Source organism: Corapipo altera, unplaced genomic scaffold, assembly GCF_003945725.1.
Source record: "Corapipo altera isolate COAL_440 unplaced genomic scaffold, ASM394572v1 268, whole genome shotgun sequence".
In the NCBI taxonomy this organism is placed as follows: domain Eukaryota; kingdom Metazoa; phylum Chordata; class Aves; order Passeriformes; family Pipridae; genus Corapipo; species Corapipo altera.
The window spans coordinates 9,485,339-9,509,831 of record NW_020884901.1 but is presented as its reverse complement, the minus strand read 5'-3'; the positions used below and the strand labels follow the sequence as shown (position 1 = coordinate 9,509,831).

Sequence of the window (24,493 nt, the reverse complement as noted above, 5' to 3'; positions counted from 1 at the left end):
TATTTGTGATCAAAGCCGTTGTGACTCTGAATGTCCAGCACCTCTCCTTTGGGCTTGTGATAGCAGCATCAGACTTCACCTTGAAAATGGGATCTGTGATCTTTCATACATTCTTATTCCACTCTTAAATTAGGCTAATGCATCCTGTTCCAGCCGAGGCAATTACTAACAAACCTGTGCAATTATGGCATCCACTGTACAGACATTTTGTGCTCCTTGCTAGGAAAAACCCATTTTTAATAAACAAATCCACTTTGACAACCTGTCAAGGACTTTTCTAAAGCAAGATTGAAAGTGTCACCTAAGTGTCCTTTCTTTTTTGTTTTGTTTTGTTTTCTTCACGTGGTTTTGCAAGAGCACAGCAGTTGCAGCTGGAGGTTCAGGCCTGGTTTCACAGGGCAGGGGAGTGGAGGAAAGCAGGGAGAGGATTAAAAGGGCTGCATCACCCCACCAGCATCCTCTGCCATGGGCTGTGTCCCAGTGCAGGATCCTCCTGGCCACAGCCTGGCTGTGGCTGCATCTGACCTTGCAGAAACCCTGGGAAAAGCTCTGCTCTTTTGGTTGATTCAGCTGTTTTATTATTTTAATTTTTTTTTTTTTTGAATGAGAAAAAGATCTTAATGTTTAGGCATGAATTCTCAATGCTTTCTTTTATTCCATGCATGACAAACCCATGTGGTTGCAGCCTCTTGCTCAGCCTGGGTGGGATCCACTCCAGTGTGGGCTGCAATCAGAAACTCAAGGCACATCTTAAATCCAACTTAACCCTCCCTCTTCAGCAGATCCACTTGTTTGGCTCTGGGCACAAGAGTGGGAAGGAGTGTATTATATTGAGTACCAGAAGTTAAATTGCATGGAAGGAAAATCAACCAGGGCTGTTTTTTCACTGCATTATTGGAGCTGTGTGAAGGTTTTGCCAATGTAGGCCAAGAGTTGTGTTAGCTGGAAATATCCCTGTGTTTCGTCACCCAGGGAGGAAAGGCAGGAGGAAAGAAAGGGTTTCCTGCCTCTGTCAGACCTGTTCCTTGGATTTTCAGCTAGTGTGTCTCAACAGATTGTGTTTCCATTGTTGTCTGGGGACTGATACACACAGGCCACCTCTGCAAGTGAATTCCCAAGGATATGAGTAATCACAGAATCCCAGAACTGATCAGGTTGGAAGGGACTACAGTGGATCATCTGGTCCATTTCTTTCTCCAGGAATCCTTGAATCAGAATTTTTGTTGATCTCCACGTGAATTCAGAGGCTGCTTTCCCAAGTGTAGTTGCAGAGCTAATCTCCCCACAGCCACTGCCCCTGTCTGGGGGCTGGGTCTGCTGCCCTGAGCTCCCCAGCTGTGCTGTGGCTCTGAGCACATCTGTCTCTCCCCACAGGAGGAGGCTGTATCACATCCCTGCCTTCTGGGCTGGGCAGCAGCTGGGAGGAGCAGTTAACACCTCTATCTTTTCTGCTAGATCCTCTGAGTTGCTGATGTGACAGACAGCAGCTTCTCCAGGGATGTAGTGCCCAAAAATCAGATTAAAAATGAGGTCCTCTGAGCTTTCCTTGCCCTGGCAGCCCCCCAGGAGTGTGCTGAGGGATCTGCCTGTGCCTTGGGGTTATTTGTAGGAGCACAACTGGATGGGGGAATGAGCAGACCCAAATAGGGTGGAACAGAAGCACGGCTGTGGTGCTGAGTGCTCTGCTCTGGAATTACTAACACAGCCAGACAGGTGGGTTTTGCTCTTGCAAACATCAACACATCCCAGTAATAATTACTGATATTCCAGAGCATTCAGCATTCCAGGGAGAGCTGTTTGCCAGTGACACAGCAGCTCAGATGCTGGGAACAGGGCTGCACATCCCAGCCTGGATGTGTGGGTGGGTGTGAGCCATGCCTCCATCTAGGAATGTGCCTTGTGGGTGTCTGGTATGGGTTGAGTGTGGGTGCAGTTCTGCTGGCAAAATAAGCCCTCCTGAGTGAAATGAGCTGCTTCCATGGCATAAAGACCCCTTTGGATGGGCTGCTGCAGAGCTGGGCTCTTCCCAACCCTCCTCAGCAGAGCAGGGAAGCCAGGGAGCAGGAGATGGAGGATGTTTTACCATCAGCTTTTCATCCATGAGCCCTTGGGGCTGTAACCATTGACAGGGTGATCGTGGCAGTTGCTTTGCATGTTGAAAGCAATGGCTATTAATTAAGATTGTCTTTGTGTAATGATGATTTCCAGACTGAACCTCTCTGTGTGAGGACACCGGGCACAGCTGTGTTGGTATCAGCACATTCAGGCTGCTGCTCGTCACACAAGTGTGGTGACCAAAGTCCCTTTGGTTGGAGAGCATTTCTGTTGGCCTAACTTTGAATAGTCTCAACAAAACTATCATGTATAAAGGTGTCTTTATCAAAGTTGGCTATAAAGATGCAAAAATTGTGGCTGGACCAGTCTTCATGCCCTTGGGTTAATTTACTTTTTCACATTATACAATTTCAGTGTTTGTCATTCCATGTGATTTCAGTTTTTAGATTTCTCTGTGTTTTTTGATTTGATGGATCAAATGGGGAACAAGCTATTTTGGCATGGAAAAGCTGGACTGTAGATGCCAGCTGAGGTGAGGCTGGACCATTTCCCACTGGGAACAGGACATTGTTGGGCAAAGCAGAGGAAGGCTCAGGGCATGGTGGGGGTAATGATTGTCCCAGAGCTGTGAGCAGGCACAGAGGAGACATCTGAGCATTGATACTGGGCTGGTTTGGAAGGTCACAGTCACAGTCACGTGCTGTCAGGATCAAGTTGCAGCAAAAGCCTTCAGTTTTCCTGAGGTCTGGAGTCTCCCCGTGCATTCCGGCAGGGCTGAGCACGCAGGGCTTGGCCATCTGTTCCCAGAGCCTCTCGGTGCTGGATTCCTCAGCAGCTCATGTGACTTCTCCACCTTTGAATTTTAATCCAGAGGGTGGATAAATACTGCTCATCCCCTTCACTGCTTGGTCTGTAACCTGTGCAGGTGGTTCCAAGGAGGTGAGGCCAGCTCTGAGCCAGGCTTTGAGCCTTACCTTACCTATCCTTGTTAGCCAGCTGCTCATTTTCATAAGCCACCCTGAGAATTTTTGTCTTCATCAGCTTCACTAAAGCATTTGCTTAAGCTTTGAAAAAAACCCCCAAACTATTTTTTCTTGCTTTCATACTTCAAATCAGACACCCCCAGGTCTTCCCATCCTATACTGCTGCTTAATTTGTCTGAGTGGTTTGTAATCCTGTGCCAGGAAGGTGTAAATGTCTGTGTAGCAAATGTGACTCCTGCAAGGGGCTCACTTTTCTCTCAGAGCCTTCTGGGAGTTGTTGGCAGAGTTAACCCAAGGTTAAAGCCACTGGTGGAGGTGACAGAAAGACCAGGTGCAGTGGGGCAGTTTTTGTTACATGAAAAAGGATCTCCTTAAACAATGTTCCTTTATCTTGAGAGACAAATCAGAGTTATCAGATCCTTGTGACCAGTGCAGGGCAAAACAAACCCATGTGTGTGTGAGTATGAGATCTTCTGAGCTCTTCCAAAGCTCTCCAGGGTGGGGACTGTGCTGCAGCAACCACAGACTTCCATGGGTTGGTTTTGGCAGTGGGTTATGATCACTGATGTTTGCTGTCTGCCCCCTCCCCAGCTCCAGTGGGTGACAGTTCCACTGAGGGCACTGCCCACACATCTTTGGTGCTGTGTCTCCGTGCTGAAGGTGCCAGAAGGGACAAAGGCAAGTCCCTGAATCAGTCTGCTTTGAGGATTATTTTCTATGTCCATGTTCCTTGCAACCACAAGAGCCACTTTGATAACCCCTGCAAGGTGCAGTGAGATCCCATTGAGAGACTGATTGTGTCTACCCAGCCCAGTGAAAGTTCTGGAATTTTACCTAAATTGGATTTGTCCAGTGAGAGGAACTCTGACCACGTCTCCTGCTGCAAAGGCAACCTGCTGGACATGCAAGCAGGGATTTACTGTGCCCTTACAGAAAGGTCTGTCCCTAATTCCTGCCTCCCTGCACTCAATGTCAGCTGTGTGCTGGGCATGAAGTAATGGATCATGGAGAAGAGCAGTGCCCTGCTCAGTCATGGGGCTCCTGATAAGAAGGAGACCTGGAGCTGCTGTAATTTCTTACTGAGAAGATCTACTTGCTGAATTATCATTCTGCCCACCAGAAGGATTGGAGATGGCAGCTTCCCCTCTCTCAGGGAGGTCTCTTGGTCCTATTTTACATTCTTGCTGTCTCCTTGATCACATCCTCGGTTGGGCCTTGGAGTCCTTTTGTTCTCTGCTCTAGTTTCGAGCATTTTTGTTGCTCTAGCAACACTTTCAGCCCCAAAGCAGCGGGATCCTGGTGCTAACACAATGCTGCATTTGAAAGAAGGAAGCAGAGCACGACAGGTGATCTCCAGCTTTTGTATGAAATGGCTGTGCCTTGAGATGGGAGGATGAATGGCAGGTTGTGATATCTTGTTGTCTTGCAGTTGGCATTGTTTTTATCCTAAAAGGTGAGAAACAGTCGTGTGTTGCTGCCACGTTTGGGGTTTGTAAGGTTGCTGGGTTGTTTTCCCTTTGTGGAGTGTGACAGCACAGGTTGCAGTGGGGCTGTGCATCCAGGGAAAGCAAGGCCATGGCAGGCAGCATGGGAGGAAATAAATAACATTTTCTGTGCTCAGCAACTCCAGCAGCTTTGCAGGCTCCTCCTTAGAGCAGTGCTACCACTGCACTGCCCTTACACATGCACTGACCTCCTCTCCATCTGCTCCTTGGAAGGGGAAGGAGAAGGGTCTGTATTTTATAGCAGAAAATTGCAGGTATTGTCTGAGAAAAATTCTGGTAGGCTTCAAAACTGAGGAGCCCAGTGCTGCTCTGCAGTGTGGTTTGTGGGATCCTGTCAGCTGCTCTGGCATTTTGTGGCTTTTCTATAAATGGTGAGAGAGATACAGGAAGATGCATTTACACTTCTGTTCTTTCTCCTGAGTGCTCTTCCATGCTTTGCCACGGTGGTGCAGATCAGACTGACAGTGTAAAAGCCACCTGTATGTGCTCTGTGGGTAAGAAGAGAAGAAATCCTGTTCAGATTTTGGGCACAACTTCCCACAGTTTCCTGCTGTCCCAGCCACTGCTGAACAAAGACCTGAATGCACCATGTGTAGCTGGAGGTGAAAACCTCAGGAGGCTCCTCCTCAAGAAGTCTGACCCAGCTGGCAAGTAAAATTAAAGTAATCCATTATCTGCTGCCTTTCCCCCAACCTTCCCTTCCAACCTCCCAGACCTCTAAAAGGTGTTGAAGGCTGAGGACACTTAGAATGTGTTCTGAGTTTTGTGGCAAATGGAGCATGAAGAGGGAGTACCAGCTGTGGGATTGATCCTGCTTCCAGTGGGTCACCCTTTGTTAGTTAGATATTAGGCTCCAAATCTTGTTTTTTCAAGTCATTGTGGTTGGAGATGCTCAGTCTAAGCAGAGTTATTTAAGCACTGCTGTTCTTTTAGGCTATTTTCATGACTTGTGCAAGAACCTATGGATAAACAGTGAAGGTCCCAGAGCTTCCAGTGTCTGCAGTGCTAGATAGAAGGTTACCATTGGCATTGCAATGATAGATAGATAGATAGATAGATAGACAGATAGATAGATAGAAGATAGAGAGAGAAAGAAGGTTGCCATTGCACTGGGCTTACATTCCAGTGGTCTCCTGCAAATTATATAGGCCAGTTTTATCTCTTTTCATATAAATGAGTCTGTAAAGGGAGTCTGCACTGGGAGCATAAAATGCCTCCATGAGTTTTGGCAAGGCTGATTTTCTCCTCTGTTGTGCTGTTGGCACCACAGGGCTTAAGGCTTCGCCTCTGGGTCCCACTGAAATGCACAGGAGGAGTTTTTGTATCATGTTTAGGACATGAAAAAGCAAAGAAATGCAATTGCTAAGATGGAGTGATTAATTGTACAGCCAGGGTACAGAGGGCACAGCAGGGGCATTAGAAAGGTGCCATGCATTCATTGTTATGGTGGTGTTAAACCCACTTTTGTTGGCGTTTGTTTGAGGCTCTTGATGAGCAGTGAGGTGGGTCCAGGGAGCCAGCTGGGAATGATGAGTGTTTTGGGAGGTCTGCCCTTCTCTGCTTCTTCCCTACAAGTCATTCTTTGAGGGAGAAGGGTTTTCCTTCCTCCTCTCTCTCTCTCATCATCTCCATCCAGCTGCAACTCAACGCTGCTGCTGTCAGGTGAGGAACTTGGGGGTGGATTTCAGCACATCACAGAATATCTGCTGCCCTGTAAATTAGTGACAGCCACCACACTGTTCTGCAGGAATCCCTCTGACCTGACTGCTCTTCCAGCCAGTTTGAAGGCTGGGTGGGTTTCTTAAATGATGATATTTTAAAATTTGAGAACAGCTTTGATTTATTGACCTGGTGCCTCTCTGAGTCGAGCTGTCTGGGCTGGCATCTGCAGATAAGAGGCTGTCGAGTAATTGCTTATTATTGACTGATTGCCAGCTCGGGCTGTTTGCTTGCAGGAGAATCAATAGCAGTCAATCTTCAAAGTCTAAACTCTCAGGGAGTATGAGTGGTTTCCAGTTGGGGAATGACAGGTCAGGGTAACTCTGTATCTGATATCCCACCTTCCCGCGTGGGCTCAGTGCTGCGATGGAGGAGGAAGTGCAGGACATGATCTTCCTGCATTGAGGCTGTTTCACATCTACCTGCTTGGAAAGCTGGGGTTTTTCTTTGGAAGGATTTTCAGGGTCAGATGCCACGCTGGAGAAGCTGGAGCAGCCTGAGCAGCACCTGAGATCCATGGGAGGGAGGGCAGGATGAGTGCAGTCATCAGTCATCAGGTCCCCGAAGGATGGAGCAGGGAGGGGTGGCTGAGCAGCCCCTGCTCTGACACATCCAAACCAACCAGTTTGGATACTTTCTAAATAAAACAAAGCATCTATTTAATGCATGGTAACAGAGTTTTCCTTTCTGTGGGTGCTTCTGTTTAGGTGACAACAAAGCAAAATATCCAGTGTCACCATAGGTTTAATCGTTCCTTACGGAGACTGTCGCCATGGTGAGCGTTCATTGTCAAACGCAGCCATAGCCCTTCTTTAACACTATCCTGACATCCTGCCTGTGGGTGGATTCATGTGTAGGGCTTAAAACATAAAAGGGCCCTCATGGCATCCAGGACACTCAAGACTTTTCAAAAAACAAATAAATGTTTGGGTGGTTGTGGTGGCTGGGGTGAAGCTCGGCGCTGGATCTGGGAAGCAATCTCACGCCTTGGGCTGCAGCCCCCTCCGGATTTTCCCCAGGATCAGGGGTTGCAGTCTGGTCTCTACATGTCCTAGACTCAAGCTGGGTTTAAAACTTGAAATAAGAGCCTTTGGGGGGAGGGGGAGGCTTGGATCTCTTTCAGCTACAAAGAGCAATTAAGCAACAGGACATAAAATAGATAAATGGGAAGGGGAAGGGCAGAACCCTGGAATATGAGAAGATGAAAATGGAAGAAACTGTTTCTACAGTGTATTTGTCCTTGATTCTGGAGCTTTATTTTCATCAGGAAAGCTGAGGTGCATCATTTGGGATGAGGGAGAAATACCTCAAATAGAGCAGTTTAATCTACAGTGGTCTAGAGAATGGACAAGATTACTTGAACAGCCTTGTTTAGATACTGGATTTGTTGTCTACCAGCAAATCCTCATTTGCATGGGTCCTTAATCTGTGGAGTTAAATGTGTCTCAGGATCTGTTATCAACTGTGATGCTGAGTTGAGAACTCGATTTTTAAAGCTGTTCCTTTTTATTCAAATGTTCCCCCTTCCCCTCCCCCTCTCCCCACACCCCAAATTATCCTCCTGATTTTCTCTTGAAAAGCAAAGACGAGCCAACAAGTGATGCAGAAGGAAAATCTGCCCGTGAGAAGAAGCTATTTTTGACTTCAGACTCGGTGGGTGAACTGTCCACCAGCTCGTAGAGAAAAGCCAAGGTCAGACATTTCAAACGTGTGTGTCGCAGGGAAACCACCCCCCCCTCCTTCCTGAAAAGGGCACATGAACGTGGAATCCGTTGGAGGTGGAGGGTTGGGCAGAGACCCTTTGTGGAGCGCTGGGAAGGGGCTTTGCCCTTGGTTTGGGGGGCTCTTAGCTTTGCCCGTAGCCCTGAAATGGCATTTCCTCATGTCTGCAGCAGCCCTCACTCATGAAATGGATGCAACTGCTGAAAAAGCTCCCTCATGAGCATGCTCACTGGAAGATTAATCCTTTAGAGGGAGTTGGAGAGTTAAGCTACTGTAATTTCTCTGCAGTTGGCTGCAGTAAACAACTGCTCTAAAGACACGAGGAAAAAAATTGACGGAGGTACATGGCATTAATGTACATATCTTTTTGTGTTTCTACTTTCAGGTTGAGGGCTTTGAGAAAGGTTGTTTTTGGTTTTTGGTTTTTTTTTTTTTAACTCGAAGAACCGGGGAAGAGGGATCTGTGTAATGATTTTATGGGTGACCTTCATGTTGTGGTTTCTTTTTTTCCTCCAGGCCAAAGTAATCCTATTTCCGTGCAAGGCCATGGTGAGGCTCGGGCTGGCTTTGAGGAGCTGGGGTAGAGCACCAGGGTGGTTTGGTGTTGAGTTAAATGATTGTAGGAGGTGAGGCCTTGCTGCTCGTTGAGCTGTGTTGGCAGAAGGCAGCTGAAAACCCCTCGTCCTGTTTAGTTGTGATCAGAACCCAGTGGGACTCGGTCTGTCATGCTTTTGTTGGAAGGGAAACGTGTGATGGGATTAGCTTTGCCTACAGAATAATAGTGTTTGTTTTTTTTAAAGTATCATTTTACTCCCCCTCCTCCCCATGCCTGAGGAGCTGCAATCCTGTGTCAGATGGGGGAAGAAAAACAAGCGTTGGGCTATTTTGGCTTTGCTTTGAAGGATGCTCACTTGTCCTGTGTTGAGGAGGGATGCCCTGCCAGCCAGGTAAGTGTTGCAGGCACAGGGATTGTGCCCAGGTGAAACCAAGCTCCTTCCTTCCCAACCCCTGCTCTGTGGGGGCATCCTGGAGGAAGGGAAACCTCTGATAGTTCCCGATGATTGAAGAGTGTTTTATCTACTTGCTCCATGAGGATTTGCCGCCCTTGATGCTTTATATCAGCTCCCTCCAAATCCAGCACAAGCCATGGAGGGCCAGCCTGGGGGCTCCCAGCATGTCAAGCAGAAATGTCTGGGTGACTTGATTTTTGTCAGGCTGCTTGAGCTGGGAGAGGCTCCCTGACCAGGGTTTGTGTCTCTACCTGCTAAAAACACCTAGTTAATCCTTGGGGACGGTGAGGAAGTGGAGGTGATCTGTCAGCTGAACTTGCCTGGCTTGGAGGGGAGCGGGGAAGGGCGTTGGGTTGTTCTGTGCCTGAGTGGGATGAGTCGCTGTCCTGGGGCTCAGGGGTGGAGATCAGCCCTCAGCAATCCCCCAGGAATCTGTGGGTGGAAGGAGGGCACACCCTTCCTCCTTCCAGGAGGGAATAATCACGGATGCACCTCTGTGTTGCTGCAAATCCTTGTGTTGCCTGGCTCTGAGAGTAGTTCCTGGTGTGAGATTTGTGTCCAATGGCATTTGTTGGGAAGTGGCTTCATGTTTCCTTGGAGTGCTGTGAAGAAGGGAATAATAATTCAATAATTTAACAAATGTCAGTGGCTCCCACCAAGTTTGTCCTGAGGTACCTGTCAGCTTCCAGGTGGATGCTAATGCTGCTGGATGAGTTCAGGAGGGCAGTTCTATCACAGACTTGGCTGAGCTCGAGATGCTGCAGATTTGAGGAAAATCTTGCCACCCCAATGTTGAGTTTTTTTTGCTTAGTCCCTCCTTTTCCCCTCTTTTCCAGAAGCTCTGGCTGGCACAGACTGTCTGTTCCGTGGATGGATTTAGGGAACATTGGTGGCTGTGTGCGTAGGGGGAATAATTAGCTACCAAATGCAAATAGATTGTTTCTTGCTGTTTCGAAATCATCATAATTTCTATTGAGGATGGGTTAATTATATCTTTATTTTGATGGGTGTAAGGGAAATGATAGAGATATAGCAGTATAAATCTATGTAGGGAGGGATGTTGTTGTCAGAATATTGTTTTGGAGATGATTGTGAGAACAAAGGCTCGTGTCGTGGAGGACCATGGTTGTGCTGGGATTCAGTGGTGCTGCATCAGTTTCTCAGTGGTGGAGGAGTGTTTTCTCTTTCAGATTTTTATCTGATGCCAGTGACGTGTCTGTCACCATGGCAAGGGGTTTTCAATTCAGAAAAAAAATGATCAAATTCTGGTTAAAGCGTGTTTGGTGGAAGGGCTGGGAAACAGCTTTTTTTGAGAAGCAAAGTTGAAAGCAAGAAAGTTAAAAAGAAACCTTAAAAATCTATGATTGGGGTATAAGAAAAATACATCTTTAAGCTGATGTGTGTAGGTGGGGGCTGCTTTGCCAGGACAGGGCCCAGAGGTGCCGTGGTACCAGGACTGGGCCTCACTGAAATGATCGTCCCTGAGCCTCCCTCTGGGCCATCGCTGTCTTTTCCTTTTGCAGGGGTTGATTTTAGGGAGCCTGGATCCATCATCTCATTCTTTATTGCAGCCTCACTGTGAAAAGTACTCAAGTTCATCCCTGGAATGGTTTGGACCAGCTTTAAACTTTTCTGTCTCCAGTACCAGGGTGGGAATCCCCCCACACCAGAGGACGGGGAAAGGCTCAGCAAAGGGACAAAGGTGACTCTGTTTCCTTAGTGCCACGGCTTTTGGCTCAAAGCCAGAGGGCAAAGCCCTCCTCCTCTTCTTGTTTCAGAGTAAAATGGGGAAAAGGAGCTATTTTCAGTGGCTGAGGAGAGCCCCCAGCATGGAGCACTGGGCTTCAACCTTTCCAAGCCTTTGGTGGCCTGGGGACTTTGTGGCTGTGGATGGGAGCAGCTTTTGTGAGAGCCTCATCCCAGAGCTGCTTCCCTCCTGCATAGGGCTCTTCTCTTCCAAGGAGATATTCAGCTCCTCCCCAACAAGCCCCGAGACTGAAAAGTCTGGAAGGAAAAAAATAGCTACAACCAAATTTAATTTCTGTTGGGTTTCGTTTGTGGGTGTGTTCTTGGGCTCTGCTGGAGGAGCTCTGCAGATCCCAGGGAGTGGGCACCTCACTCCCCTTGGGAACCCCCAGTGCTCTGGTGTGGCTGAGCTGAGTGAAGGTTCTCCAGCCTGTGGAATTGTGTCCATGGAATTGGGAAGGATGGGCCACGTCTGCTCCTGCTGTGCTGGCTGTGGGAGCAACAGCCCACAGGGAATGGGGGTGTTGGGGAGGAGGGAACACCTGGGGAGAGCAGAGTGTCACCCACCCAAAAACCTGACCCTGGAGTTCACTCCCATGTGCTGTGGGTCAGCATGGCTGGGGCTGTGTGGGCTGTGGGACATGCAGGGAATGCAGCTCAGGGGGTGCAGCACAGGGACTCCTGGATGCTTTCATTGAGATAGGTGACTCAGGCTTTTCAGGAGGATTCACTGTTGAATTTGCATGTTCCTGTCTTCAGATTTTTGTGCAAAATTCCACCTCTGTGGCCAGTTTAGTCTCTCTCTCCACCAGCATAACCTTGTCCAGTGGAGGAACTGAAACCTGAATTTGGGACTTGCTCACCTCTTTGGTATCGTTGCAGCCCAGGATTCAAAACAGAAAGAACAAAATGGGACTGAATCTTACAGGTGTATCTAAAATACCCTCATGCAGCCCTGGCAATCCCAGGGAGGAGAAAGGAACTGCTGGGTGATTGTATTGAACTCCCAGTGTTTAATAAGCAAGTGGTGACCACTTCAAAGCCTGGTGCCTTTGCTTCTCTCCCTTCTAACTGCTTCAGCCAACCTGTACTCAGTTGGCAGTGCCCTTAAGACCAGACATTATAATATGAGCCTTGTAATTATTTGTGTAATGAACCCTCTCTCTGCAGAGAGCCGTGGGGAAGGGTTTGCTGTAATGTGCAGCATTTCTCCACCTTCAGAGCAGTTTTATCTCCTGCCTTCCTGACCATTTTCAAATCCAACTCATGGCTGCATTTTGCCTTCCTTAACACCCTACCCTCCTAATCCCTGAGGATTAGTGAGGGAAGTCATGAGCATGGGGGAAGGAGCTGCATTTTTTAACCTGGCTGTGGAATCAGTGGAATAACTCATTCACAGGGTGGAGGAGACTTCATGCACTGATCAGCACAGAGGGCCTGGTATGGGTTCTGCATGTGAGAGAAGCAATGGGGTACATTGTGCTTGGAAACATAAAGTCATGGGGAAAGGGAAGATGGAAGAAAAATCCTGTTTTAAAGACCTGCATCCACCTGCAGGGGAGAGGTGGAATTAAACAGAGTGGGGAGAGAGCAGAAATGCAGGAGACAGGGCTGTAAGGAGAGGATAGGGAGGGAGGGATGGGATGGATGGATGGATGGATGGGGCTCTGTTGAAGGAGGCTGGGTTTGAAGGTGCTGGTGTAGTGGCTTGGTGGCTCCTAAAAAAGACAAAAAAGGAAAATGAAAGAAGAGGAAACAAACTGCAGGTGATTCTTGAAGCACCATCTAGTCCATGACCTACTTGCTGCCGCAGTGCCGTGCAGCTGGAGCAGCAAACAGAGGAATGGCTGTTCCCTTGGGAAGCACAGGGTGCTGGGACATGCAGGGGCTCTTTCCAGTGGTGCTTCCTCCAGCCCTTGTGCTGTGGCTGTGCCCGGACACCTGGAGCTGGTGGAGGAAGCACAGGGAGCAGTTTGAGCCATGGATTCCCCTCTGGTGCCACAGCCATGGAGGGGACAGTGCTGGATCCTGGAACCAGGCTGGGATGTATGAGCTGGCATAAACCTGTGGGCTCCTGGATGCAGGAGCTCCTTCCCCAAAGAGATGTGGGGCACTGGGCACTTGCCCTGTGTGAGGACGTGGCTCACCCAGACACCATCCAGAGAGGCAAAATTATTCATCCCCAACCTCCTCATAATCCACCACAAACTAAAAGTCTCCATTCACCTGCTTCTGCTCCTTCAGGAGCCCCCACTGACCTGATCATTCTCAATCTCCTGTTATTTTCCAGATCATCAGTTTGATTTCTCAGTACTTTCACAGTCCTTACTGTTCCCAGGAATCTGTGCTTCCATCAATTATCTCTTGTCGAGCCTGTAGCAACCTTGAACCACAGTTTCCATCCTATTTTTATAACTCTGCTTATTAGAGGAGTCCTCCAGAAATAACTGCACAGTTCTTACCAAGATACACCAGATTTTTCTCAGTAAACAATAACTTCATCTCTTGCTAATACAAACTTGAGGGCTCTCCTCTTCCATTTGTTCACTTCTCCCTCTGGGGTTTGGGAGTGAAATGCTTTACCTTTAACTTAATTCATGTATGGAGGTGTACATGTGTGTCCCAGGGTGTCAGATCCTGCTTTAACCATATTAATTGTGGTGCTGAACATCTGCTGCCAAAGGCTGGTGTCCAACAGTGGCATTGATCAGACAGTTGCTCTCCTTTGCCTCCATCACCATTGGCATATACCCTTCCTTTGCTTGATTTGAAACTGGTTCTGATGTCTTCTACACTGTTGAAATACAGATAATTTCATTAATCTCCACAGAATCAATGTGGATTTACTGGTGGCAGAGCCTTGGATGAGGAGTGGATCCTAAAAGGCAGAGACCTGTTGTTGTCAGTGCTCCAGGACATCTTTCCCACTGGCACTAGGGCTGTGTTGAGCTGCTGCAACTTTTCCTTGGTCAAAATGAGATTGGGAAGTGGTCTTTGCATCTTTTTGGAGGGCTGTTTTAAGTTGCTATATTAAATTATTACATAAAGTGGCTCTCAGAGTGTCTGCACTGTCAGCCCTCCTCCTGCTGATGCCATAGAGGCAGTGATTTGTGAGTTACCACCCCAAGGTTAACTCCAAAACTTCTGCACTTCCCTGGCAAACTTCATCCAAGAAAATCTTTTCTTTGGGAAGGAAAATGAAAAAAACCAGCAACCCTGTCCTCTGTTTTTCATAAGTTGTGAATTGTGCTCCTGTTTAAGCTGATTATTTTATTTATTCCAATAATCCTCTCTTCCAGAATAAAAGGAAAATTAATTGTCTTCCTATTTCCATAATGGTTTGCCCTTCAGACATTTGCCAGGCAAAGTGCTTAAAACCCGAAATGAAAAGATGGGGAGTGTTTAAAATCATTGAGCTACTGTAGGAACATGTTTGTATTTAATAGGGTGGTATCATGCAGTCCCAGAGTGTTATTTGCTCTGGGTTCTGTAGGATTAGGAGGGGGCTTCTTGGCTTCTGCCTATGAAAACAGGGTCAAGCCTGCTGTGGTAGATAGTGCAAGTCTTAGGTTGATTTTGCTAGCAAGATGGAACTGCCTGCAGTTGAAACCCTAAAATTATCCAGCATTAACAGGGAGTGTTGTCCTTGGGCTTCATGGTGTTTGTTTGCAGGGACAGTGCCTGGACAAGGACTTCCCCCCTTACAGGTGTGATGGGACAAGATTTTCCCTGCAAGATCCTTTTGCTGTCACCGGTCTGGCTCTTGGCTATTTTTAACTCTATCTGGCTAAAAAAAAAAGATACCTGATTAATTTGGGAAAACGCTGGAATGTTTCCTTAAAAGGCTCCGAAGTGATGCAATACCCAGTGATGAATCTCAGAGCTAAATGAGGGCTTTGGTGGGTGCGTTGGCTGAGGGAGGGAGTTGGGTGTTTGATCAGCCAACACACTCATTTTCCCTGCCAGGGCTGCTCTGGTGGGGCTGGTGTGGGAGCACTGGCACAGCTCCAGGTCTAGGCCAGCAGTGAATCTGCCTCCTGCATTTCCAGGTTTATCCCAACAAGCTTGGAGAGCTGGGGCTGGCTGTGCTCCCAGGGGGGTTTACACCAAGGGCGGGTAAAGGGAGAAAGCCCAGTGTGGTACAAGCAGGAGTCTTGTGTCAGGAACGGGGTTTGTTGCCCCATCATTCGTGTCCCCAGGAGTGTTGCACATCCGAGTGTGGGCTCCCAGGCATGGGGGCAGCAGGGATGAAGCTCATCCCCACTGTAGTCAGGGAAAAGCTGCTGGCACCAGACCTGGATGTGGCCAGGAATGAGCCAAATTCCTCATCTCTCAGCACAGGCACAGTGTCCATGCTGGGTTTCCACACAAGAAACCACATGGCAATAAATTCCTCATATCTGTCCTATGTTTCCCTTTCCCTTTGTGTGAATTTGCTCCAAAGGAGCAGAGTGTAATCCATCCTGGGAGAGAGAAGGGCAGGAGTTAATTCATTTTCCTGATCTTTCCGTAGCTCTTAGTCCAGCTCACAGCAATTTGTGGTACTTGGCCGCTGCAGTAATCCCGTCAGGGACCCACTGGGAGAAGGCTGGGCACAAAGGACCCGTGGCCCCTGGGTGTTTCCATTAGCTGAGGAGCACATGAGATCATCTCTTGCATTTCCAGCCAGGGTTTTGAGCTGCCATCTCAAGCAGGAGAACAACAAGGGTATCTCAACCCCACCCAGCTCCAGGACACCTCCGTGCCCAGGTGAGACAGCCCAAACATCCCACAGCACAGGGCAGGGAGGGAGACTCTCCTGGTTAGACTGAGCTCAGGGAATATAAAACCAGCTGTGTGAACATCCTCCTCAGGTCTCCCCTGCTCTGCTGTGCACTCAGCAACCTTTTGTTTTCCTTTAAACATCATAAACCCGGCGGGGGAATTCATTAACACGAATCCCCACTGACTTTGATTTTGCCAAACATCGACTTCAAATCACTCTCTCTCCTCTTAATGGGAGAGATCCCTCCCTCCTTCCCACTCAGATATCCTGGGAGGGTGTAGGTGTAGGCTGCAGCACAGACCTGCCCAGTTTTGTTCATTCTCTAGCTGGTCTGGGTTGGTATTTCTTGCTGTTGGTGCTCTTGGCTCGTGTGTAGCATGGGAGAAGTTATCCCAGACAGAGAACATCCGTGTGGCCAACTCTCCTGTCTGTCGAAAACTGCTGCTGATTTCAGTATTTTAGGCTCAGTCTCCTGACTCACAGATGGAGCTGTATTCCCAGCTAGCACACACCCATACAGTTCATTGAAGGAGGTGAAAATGCTCTAGTTTGCAGCAGTTCTGGCCCTGCTCCGTAGGCAGCTCCAGCTCCGTGTGCACGACGTGGGGAGAGGAGCCTGAATTTCTCAGTCACGAGCTCCTGTGTAAAACAGCTCTGTGCTTGCTGTCGTGGCTGCCAGAAGGACTTTTGAAATGGCAAAGATTGTGAAATTGTGGCAGGGAATATCGGAGGCCAGAGCTGGGCAAGAGGAGGAGCTGCCCCTTCCTACAGCACAGCCAGGACTGGAAAAATGGACATTCATGGCTGTGTTTTTACAGGCACCTTCCTCATGCTCCAGGCATTCCATGTGCCAGGCACTGACATGTAGGCCACTCTCAAATGACAGGAGTTCTGTAGACAGAGCCTTTGCTCCTGCTCTTTGATGGCTCTGTGCAGCAGGAGCTGTGTTTGGTACCTGGGGGCTGGTGCTGCTCCCAGGAGACAACACGGCTTCTGAAAATTAATAACTGTCTTCTAGTCACCACCACCGTGCTGATAATCTTGTCCTTTTGTCTTCTGTTTCCTGAGGGAGTTTTTGCCCTTCCTGGATCTCATCCTGATCTCTGCTTGGGAAAACAAATCCCAGACTGCTGCTGGAACCAGTTGTTTGATGGGCTGGACCATCTATAGTGGTGCAGGGAGGGAAGGAACAGCAGAGCATTAAATGGGGAAGGGAAGTTTATTGTATTTGGATGTTGTGAAACACTGGCACAGGCTGCCCAGGGCAGTGGTGGAGTCTCCATCCCTGGAAGTGTTCAAAAAACACATGGATGTGGCACCTGGGGACATGGTTTAATGGTGAACATGGTGGTGGTTGGACTTGATCTTAGAGGTCTCTTCCAATCTTAATGATTCTATGATTTTCTCTTGGTCCTGTGGTGAGGAGTGATTATTGCAGGGCACCAGCGGCCCTTCCTTCCTCTCCCCTCCCAGCACAGCAGGTTGGATATTGCACATGCACACGAGGTGGGTTGAAGGGGCTGATAGATCTCCATCATTAATGAAGAGCCTGTAAATTAATGTTTAGCACTGGCAGGGTCACTGTGTGTTCTGGTCTTCCATCCTCTGGAGCTCACAGAAAAATCCCGGACTGGTTTGGGTTGGAAGGGATCTTAAAGCTCATCCAGTCCCACCCCCTGCCATGGGCAGGGACACCTTCCACTAGCCCAGGTTGCTCCAAGCCCCGTCCAACCTGGTCTTGGACACTTCCAGGGATGGGGCAGCCACAGCTTCTCTGGGCAACCTGTGCCAGGGCCTCCCCACCCTCACAGGGAAGGATTTCTTCCCGATATCCCACCTAACCCTGCTCTCTGGCAGGTTGAATCCATTCCATGTCCTGTCACTCCCTGCCCTTGTACAAATGCTGAGAAGGAGGTGCTGTAGGTCCCCTGCTCATGCAGCTCTTCCTGGTGAGCAGCTGCCTCAGGAAACCCCCTCCCAGTGCTGCCTTTTGGTGGGAACACCTTTTTCCCACTGTCCCTGCAGTGGCCTGGTCTGGCTGGTTCTTCCGTTGGGCACCTTCGCCAGTGTCCTGGGGTGGGAGCAAAAGGCATCTGGAGGTGGTGGTGAACCTCAGGTGGGAGAGGAGTTCACAATACCTGGTCTAGAAAGCTACATCTGTGTAAAAAACCCACAGCTTTTCCTCCAGGTTTTGTCAGATCAATGCCATTGTTTGCTTTGAGTGTTGTGTGTCGTGTTGTGCCGCTCCGTGGCTGTGGTTTCCTTTATCCCAGTGCACCTGGAATGTCACAGCTCTCAGCACACGTGGTAAATAGAAAATCTGAGCCATCTGTGAGCTCTGGGGCTGGGGGTGGGGAGGAAGGGGAGGAGTTGCTTCCAAAGATCCGGTTAAAAATCAAACTGCTGGATTCTGAGTGGCAGTTCAGCTGTAGCTGCTTGTCTCTGTTTGCTTTTCCTTGGGATTTGGAAACCCACACAGGGCCTGGATGGTGCAGTAGTAGATGGACCTGTAAATTTGTGATGTTTTTTGTTGATTCTTTGTCTAGAGAGAGAACCGGACTAATATATATACATACATATATTTTATATATATATTTATTTATGCAAGTCTATGTGTTTATATATTTTATACATCAAATTAACTGAACAATCTTTCCTCTTACCAAGTCACTGCTGCATTTTGAAGCAGGTGGAAGAGTTATCGTGGCTGCAGTGATGGTTGTTGGGCCTTTTTGAGGTTTGCAGGGCTCAAATAAAAAGAAAATATGATTTAGGTTTGGGGGGACACCACCACCAAACCCCCCAACCCCCCCAAACCAAACAAATCTTTATCACATTTCCAGTCTTCCATCTACCCCCCCAGTTCCAAATGTGCTTTTAAAAGAGTTGCAAATGCTTGTTGGCATAGAAACTGCAGGATGGGAGTGAAGCATGCAAATGTAAAATGAGCCATTCTGCTGAGCAACATGGCCTGAGCCTCGGCAAAGCTGACTGAAATCTTTCACTGAGGCAAAGAAAACTCTCCAGATGTTGCTTGAATTGTAATGCTGCTAAATATTTCATTTTTTTTTTCCAATTTGCACATAAATCCAAAAAGGCTTGAAATGCAGGGAATGCAGCCCCGATACCAGTGAGCTTTCTTTTCTTATGAAAGAATTCCTAGTCCAAAAATATTGCTAAAATGTGTTTGGCTCCGAGCAGTGCCAATTCCTCATTAAAACATGTGGATATTTCTGTGGTTTAATCTGTTAGAAATGCAGTCAGGATCCAGTTCTGTTAAATTAAGCAACAATATTGGCCTGGATGTTGTTTGAGATATTGAATGTGGCAGTCAGAACACCAAGCAAAATGTTTGCACATTTTAATTGCTCCACGAGCAGTTTTTAAATATTTTATTCCAAGGAGTGCTTAAAAACTGTCCCTGCTCTCCTTGATCTGCCTCCTTCCCCATGCCAGGTGCAGCATCCCTGGGATGGGACGGGGATGGAGGCATTCCATGCCAGGAGGATGCTGCTCCCTGGGAGCAGTTTTTATCCGTGGTGTGGAGCTCACGGATACACCAGTGTAGGCCTCCAAAATCCCTGCTTGGAATCCAAAAAGCCAGCGTGGCCAGAGACATGTGTCACACTGGACTTGCCTAAAAGAGGTTTTTCCTGCTGATGGTTGGGTTTTCCTAAGGATATCCTGGGACAAAACACCCCTGAACTTCTCCAAAACGCCTCTGAACTTCCCAGGCTCGGCAGCTCCTGGGTTGTCTCGTGGTTGGTTTTTCCCTGTGCTGGTGGCTGTGGTGGGAGGGCTCCCTTCCCAGCAGGTGAGGCCATGGATTGCATTCCCTCTTGGGCTAGCTGAATATTTATTGATTATTCTGTTTTTTCCCCAAGTTGTTCATTGATCAAGGCAGATCCTCTTCTTTCTGCTTTAGTGCAGCCATTCCAAGGAAGGGATTGGCTGTTGGGAATGTTGGATGGGTGGCACAGGGAGCCGTGGGACTCTACTTGTGCCTTGGGACGCCTTCATAATATACAGGATGTAGAAAATATCCCTGTGGGCAGGTTTCTGGTGGGGTTGGCTTTAAATTTGGACACATTACAAAGGCACTTCTGTGGTGGTGCCTTGTTCCTTGTTTAAGGTTAAAAATGAGGGGATATGAGCAGGTTTTCTGAAGTCTTTGGTTTTGGGGCTCTGTGAATTGTGTGGCAGCTTGTGTTGTATCAAAACATGCCCAGAGCAGGATGGTTTTGGCAGCACCTGTGTGTGACTTTATAGCATTCACACCTCTTTGTTGTCAGACATCAAAAGGGCAGTGCAGAAGCTCAAAATTCAACCAAGTTTGACTTTTTCTTTTTTCTTTTCCTATTCAGCATAAAGTGCATGGTTTTCTGTGGGAGAGCTTTGCAGCTTCAAAAAAAACCAACAAAACAAGCCAAACCCCGAAGCTTCAGTGCAATTTTCTTTATTATTTTAATTTAAAGAATAACTCTGTGATGATAAATGGGGACTGTTAGTGATCCATGACGGAAAAAAGCAAGTGAAAGCAGAAGGCAGAGTGGAATGGAGGTCATTGCTGAAAATACCCTCTGCCAAACCAAAGGGCACACTGGGGAGGGAAGGGAAAGGTCCAGAGTTGGGAGGGAAATTTGGTGAGGAGGGAGCTGGAGGGGCTTCAGTGCCACCACCTGTTCCACCCACCAATTTTATTCTTATTGTTTACTGCAAAGAGATGCTCCTCTTCATTTTTGGGTTGGGTTCATGTTCATGCTGGACTAATACTTGTTTAACAGTTCACCCTACACGTGGGATAGGGGCAACTGTGTAAAACCTGAATTTGCTGATGAGATCTGATATGCATTTAATAGATAACTAATAACTTAATAATTTAGTTAGTTGGGCAGGACAAGGTAGGCCAAGCTTGTAGGAAAATCTTAAGTCAGTTAAGCCTCACTGCTGCCTGCACCTCGAGGTGAGCAGCACCAGGGTCTTTGTTTTTAAATCTGCCCCAAGAGGGGAGCATGAAAGGATTAGAGAGAAAGAAGTGGGATGGAGAGAATAAATTAGAAACAGAGGCAAAAGAAAACACAGGGATTAAAACCACGGGAAGAGAGTTTGAAACACAAGAGGAAAAGTGGCCTGGATGATGAAGCATTGAAACATGAGGGACTGGGTGTCTGGGCATGTGAACAACTGCAAACAGGGAAAAGTGATCCCAGAAAAATTTCCAGGGAGGCACTTGGGTGTGTAGGCAGGGAAGTGGGAAACAGGTGAAGATGGCAAAGGGGTTGGGAGGCAAGGGCTGGTGGTCTCTGCAGCAGCTGGAGAAGATTTACTTTAATTGTCCTTTATTCCAGACTAGAAAGTGATACAAAAAAGTCTCCTGAGCCCTGAATATGGAAGGGGTGATGGGTGGGAAGGACTGACCCTTCCATTCTCCATGGGGAACGTCTCAGATGGTCTGTGGTTGTGATGGGGAGGGCAGTGCCCTGCCAGGCTGAGAAACCTGATTTTGAAGGTCTCCCACAAACCCTGTGGGTGGTTGGAGGGAGAGGAAATGGAGCACGACTGTACCTGGCTGTTGGAAGAACAAACCACGTCAGTGGTGTTTCCTACACCTGCCTTGTGCTTGTGTCACTGCCCTGCACTGGCCCCAGTGCCCAAAGTGCTGGGCTTGAACCAGCTCTTCCAGCACTCCAGCTCAGTGAAGGCAAAACAAAGCATATTTTGATCTCTGTAGCTAATTTAAATTAATTTGTCCTGTGTATCCTCCCTAGCAAATGAAGGCAATACAACTGTAACCTTCATGTAACCTATCTTCTGGTTTTAGCACAAACATGGCTTTTGCAGTGAAGGCAGAACCTCCATTTAATTCTCAATTAGCTGGTGAGAAAGAAATCAGCTGTGCTCTGATAGACCTCGTGTCCCTCCCAGGGGTGGCAAGGAAAGGCCTGAGCTCGGTGGAGTTTGGGTCTCACTGAGAAGTTTGGCTTTCACCTCTAGAAAAAATACATGAGAAAACCTTTGATGGGTTTTGTGATGAGATACAGGCTGAGCCGACCTGGATTCTGTCAGGAGCTGGTTGTAGTGCAGCTGTGCAAATCAGCACAGCTGGATCCATCTTGAAGCAGCTCTTTAAAACAAAAGGATGGCAGCAAACTTCCTTCTCCCCAGGCAGAAGGCTGACTGAAGGTGAAGCCAGCTGCTGAGTGCAAGTGTGACAGGGATGACATGAGGGATAAGAACCTGGTAAAAACAAATGGAGAAGAATCCCTGGAATTGCTGGACTTGGTTACTTCATGTGCACTTCAATGTCCTTCCTCCCTCCCTCAGATCTGAGCAGAAGGTCCCATTCATGAACATCCCTCCCAGCAGAGTTAGTCCTGCTCTATAAGCACCTAAGGCTGGCATTTATTTGAGCTGCTGTGTGCAAACTGCACCATTGCAGGAGGATTTGTATGTACTTGTGGGTTTTTTGCTTGTGCCTTGCAGGGGATGCAGCCTTGTCTTGGGTTTTTATAGTTTAAAGTCAAAATTTGATTTATGACGTCCATTCAGTCCCCTTGGGAAAGGGCTGGGCTTGGATTACAATGGGATATTCAGGGCTTTACAGGACCTTCTGCAATGCTTTTCTCAGGAGGGAGAGGAAGAAGAGTGTTGGATGCAGTTTGAAATGACAGGCACTTTGGGTTGTTTTAGAGTTGATCCTTGATTCTGTTCCTTCTAAAAAAGGACTCAGGAAAACAAAAATATTGGTGCATTTGGTATGTCCCAGCATATTGACCTGTAAATATCCACCCTTGTGGGTTTTCACACCATGTCAGGAAAGGGGAATATCACAAACACTACAGTGGTGGTGGCAGTACCTGAGGGATTTTCCCTTTCTATCCACCTGGGATAATGTCATTATCGTGGTCTGAGCGGGGCTTTCCCTCTCCCTTTCTTAAAGGAGGAAAAAAAGCCACAGAGCAATTCTCCTGCTAGGATGGGAATGTTGCCTATTTGTGCTCAAGGCTTAGAGCCATTTGTGTTTTTGTCAAGTGTCTGCTGATACCTTACACCTGCTCAGGGAAGGAGAACACAGGACAACTGTCCCAAGGCTGGCTGGGAAGGTCCCTCTCTTGCAGCCTCGGGGCCTTGACTGGGGTCTGTCCCCTTTGTGGCAGAAGAACGGGACAGGGGGTGTATCCAGGGAAAAGATTCCAGGGGATTTGAGGAAGGGCACGTTATTTTGAAGCAGTGTTTGGGGAGGGCTGTTCTGGAGGACGCTCAGGACCCAGCCCTGTCCATACCTGCGGCTCCAGAGGCTCTCCCAGAGCTGCATCCCCCACACTCTGTGAGAGCTGAGTGTGCTGAGGAGGCAGTGCAAGAGCTGATGAAAGAGCTGAGTGATGTTTGCCAGGTGCTGCAGCAGCTCTGGGCTCCTCTCAGCCATCTGGGGAGGGCTCAGCCCTCAGCCTGTGCAGTGCAAGGAACGTGCTGTGGTGATGCTCTGCAGCACCTTCCCTCCCCTGGCAGGGCCTGGCTGTGCTTCCTCAGCTGCTGCCTGGCAGGGAATCCTGGAAATCTTTTTTGCAGGGCCACATTCTGCCCCTCTGGCTGCTTTTTCTTGGCTTGTGCATGAAGACAATGCTGCAGTTCCGTTCCCCAAGTGCAGCAGGAGTCATTAATCAAAGCTGAGTGTGCTGCTGGGGGGCTGGGTTTGGGTTTGAGGACAGTGCCAGGGACGATCCAGCTGCTCATAAACTTCATGTGAAACTCCAGATCTTTCAGCTACCAAGCAAATGTCTTACAAAACTCAGCTTTGCTTCCTCCAGCAGTCCTTGAGTTTGTTTAATTGAAGCTCCAGAGTGATCAAGGCTGGAATTTGGCTTCCTGTTGCAGAAGAAAAATGCTCAGGATTTTTTTTATCCATGTTGCCTGTCTACTTTTATTTTATTTTATTTTATTTTATTTTTGGTGTTATCACTGAACCAGAACCAACCACTTCTGCTTGTTTTTTGTCTGGGGCGAGGCTGCATGAGAATGGAGGAGAAGCTTCCAAAGCTCCACGATGCTTTTGATGTGCATATTTGGATTCAGGAGATCAGCACCAGGAGGGAGAGTCTGTGCTCTGTACAGAACACTGGAAGGGTGAAGCCCTTTCCTGTTCCTTACATAATAAAAATAGTGCAAGTGGTCTTTTTTTCAGTGTGCAGAACTTCTCCCTGGGAGAGTCCTGGAGAATCCTTTGCTTTGCTTCCCAACCAGGTTGTAGTTGCTGTGGCCAAGAGTGGGCAGAGGAGGAGAGGGGCTGCTGGGCAGACCTTCTGCAAGGCTTCTCTCTCCCCGTTCTCTGGTTCATGGCTCTAAGAGCTGGTGGTTATTGCAGCATTTTGTGGTTTGTTTGGTTTTCTTCTTCCTGGTGTTTCACTGTATTTTGAGTCTTTCAGTTTAAATGTTGACAAAATGAAGCTCTGTGCCTCCTTTGAGGCAAGTGAATGGGTATTATCCAGAGGAGTGGGAAGGGGGGGAGAACTGGAGGGAAGTTATTTGTGGAGCAGTGGTTTGATTTTTGATGTGAAACCGGCGCTTTATTTTCGAGTGCACTGACCATTCACATCTGTGCATCTGTTCATCCCCTTGAAAAATGGCATGAAGCCATGGCAGGGGAGGTTTAGACTGGATATTGGGAAAAGGACCAGAGGGTGGTTGGGCACTGACCAGGCTCCCCAGGGCAGTGGGCACAGCCCCAAGGCTGCCAGAGCTCCAGGAGGGTTTGGACAATGCTCTGAGGGACAGGGTGGGATTGTTGGGGTGTCTGTGCAGGGCCAGGGGTTGGACTGGATGATCCTTGTGGGTTCCTTCCAACTCAGGGTGTTCTAAAAATAGGTTTGAGAAACTCTGTCTGAATTGGCCGCCCCAAATCAGTGTGTGACTCTTGATTTAAAATTTATTTTTTTGTTCATGTGTAAAGGCATCACAGTGAGCTCGTCAGCCTTGAGCTCTGTGCACTGT

The 24,493-nt window shown here is 48.1% G+C and overlaps 1 protein-coding gene across 7 annotated transcripts in view; it reads left to right on the top strand.

Annotated features, from left to right (window-relative positions):
• The window catches only part of EHMT1 (euchromatic histone lysine methyltransferase 1), a 127,484-nt gene that overhangs the window by 11,354 nt on the left and 91,637 nt on the right, over window positions 1-24,493 (top strand). For 4 of the 7 annotated variants that reach the window (XM_027650164.1, XM_027650179.1, XM_027650176.1 and 1 more), the window contains exon 1: window positions 8,912-8,931. The exons of 2 other annotated variants lie outside the window; for them this stretch is intronic. The gene's annotated coding sequence lies outside the window, so the exon portion shown is untranslated. Of the gene's footprint in view, window positions 1-8,241; window positions 8,325-8,911; window positions 8,932-24,493 lie in introns of those variants that run through there. One more of the 7 variants, XM_027650172.1, reaches the window with a different exon arrangement.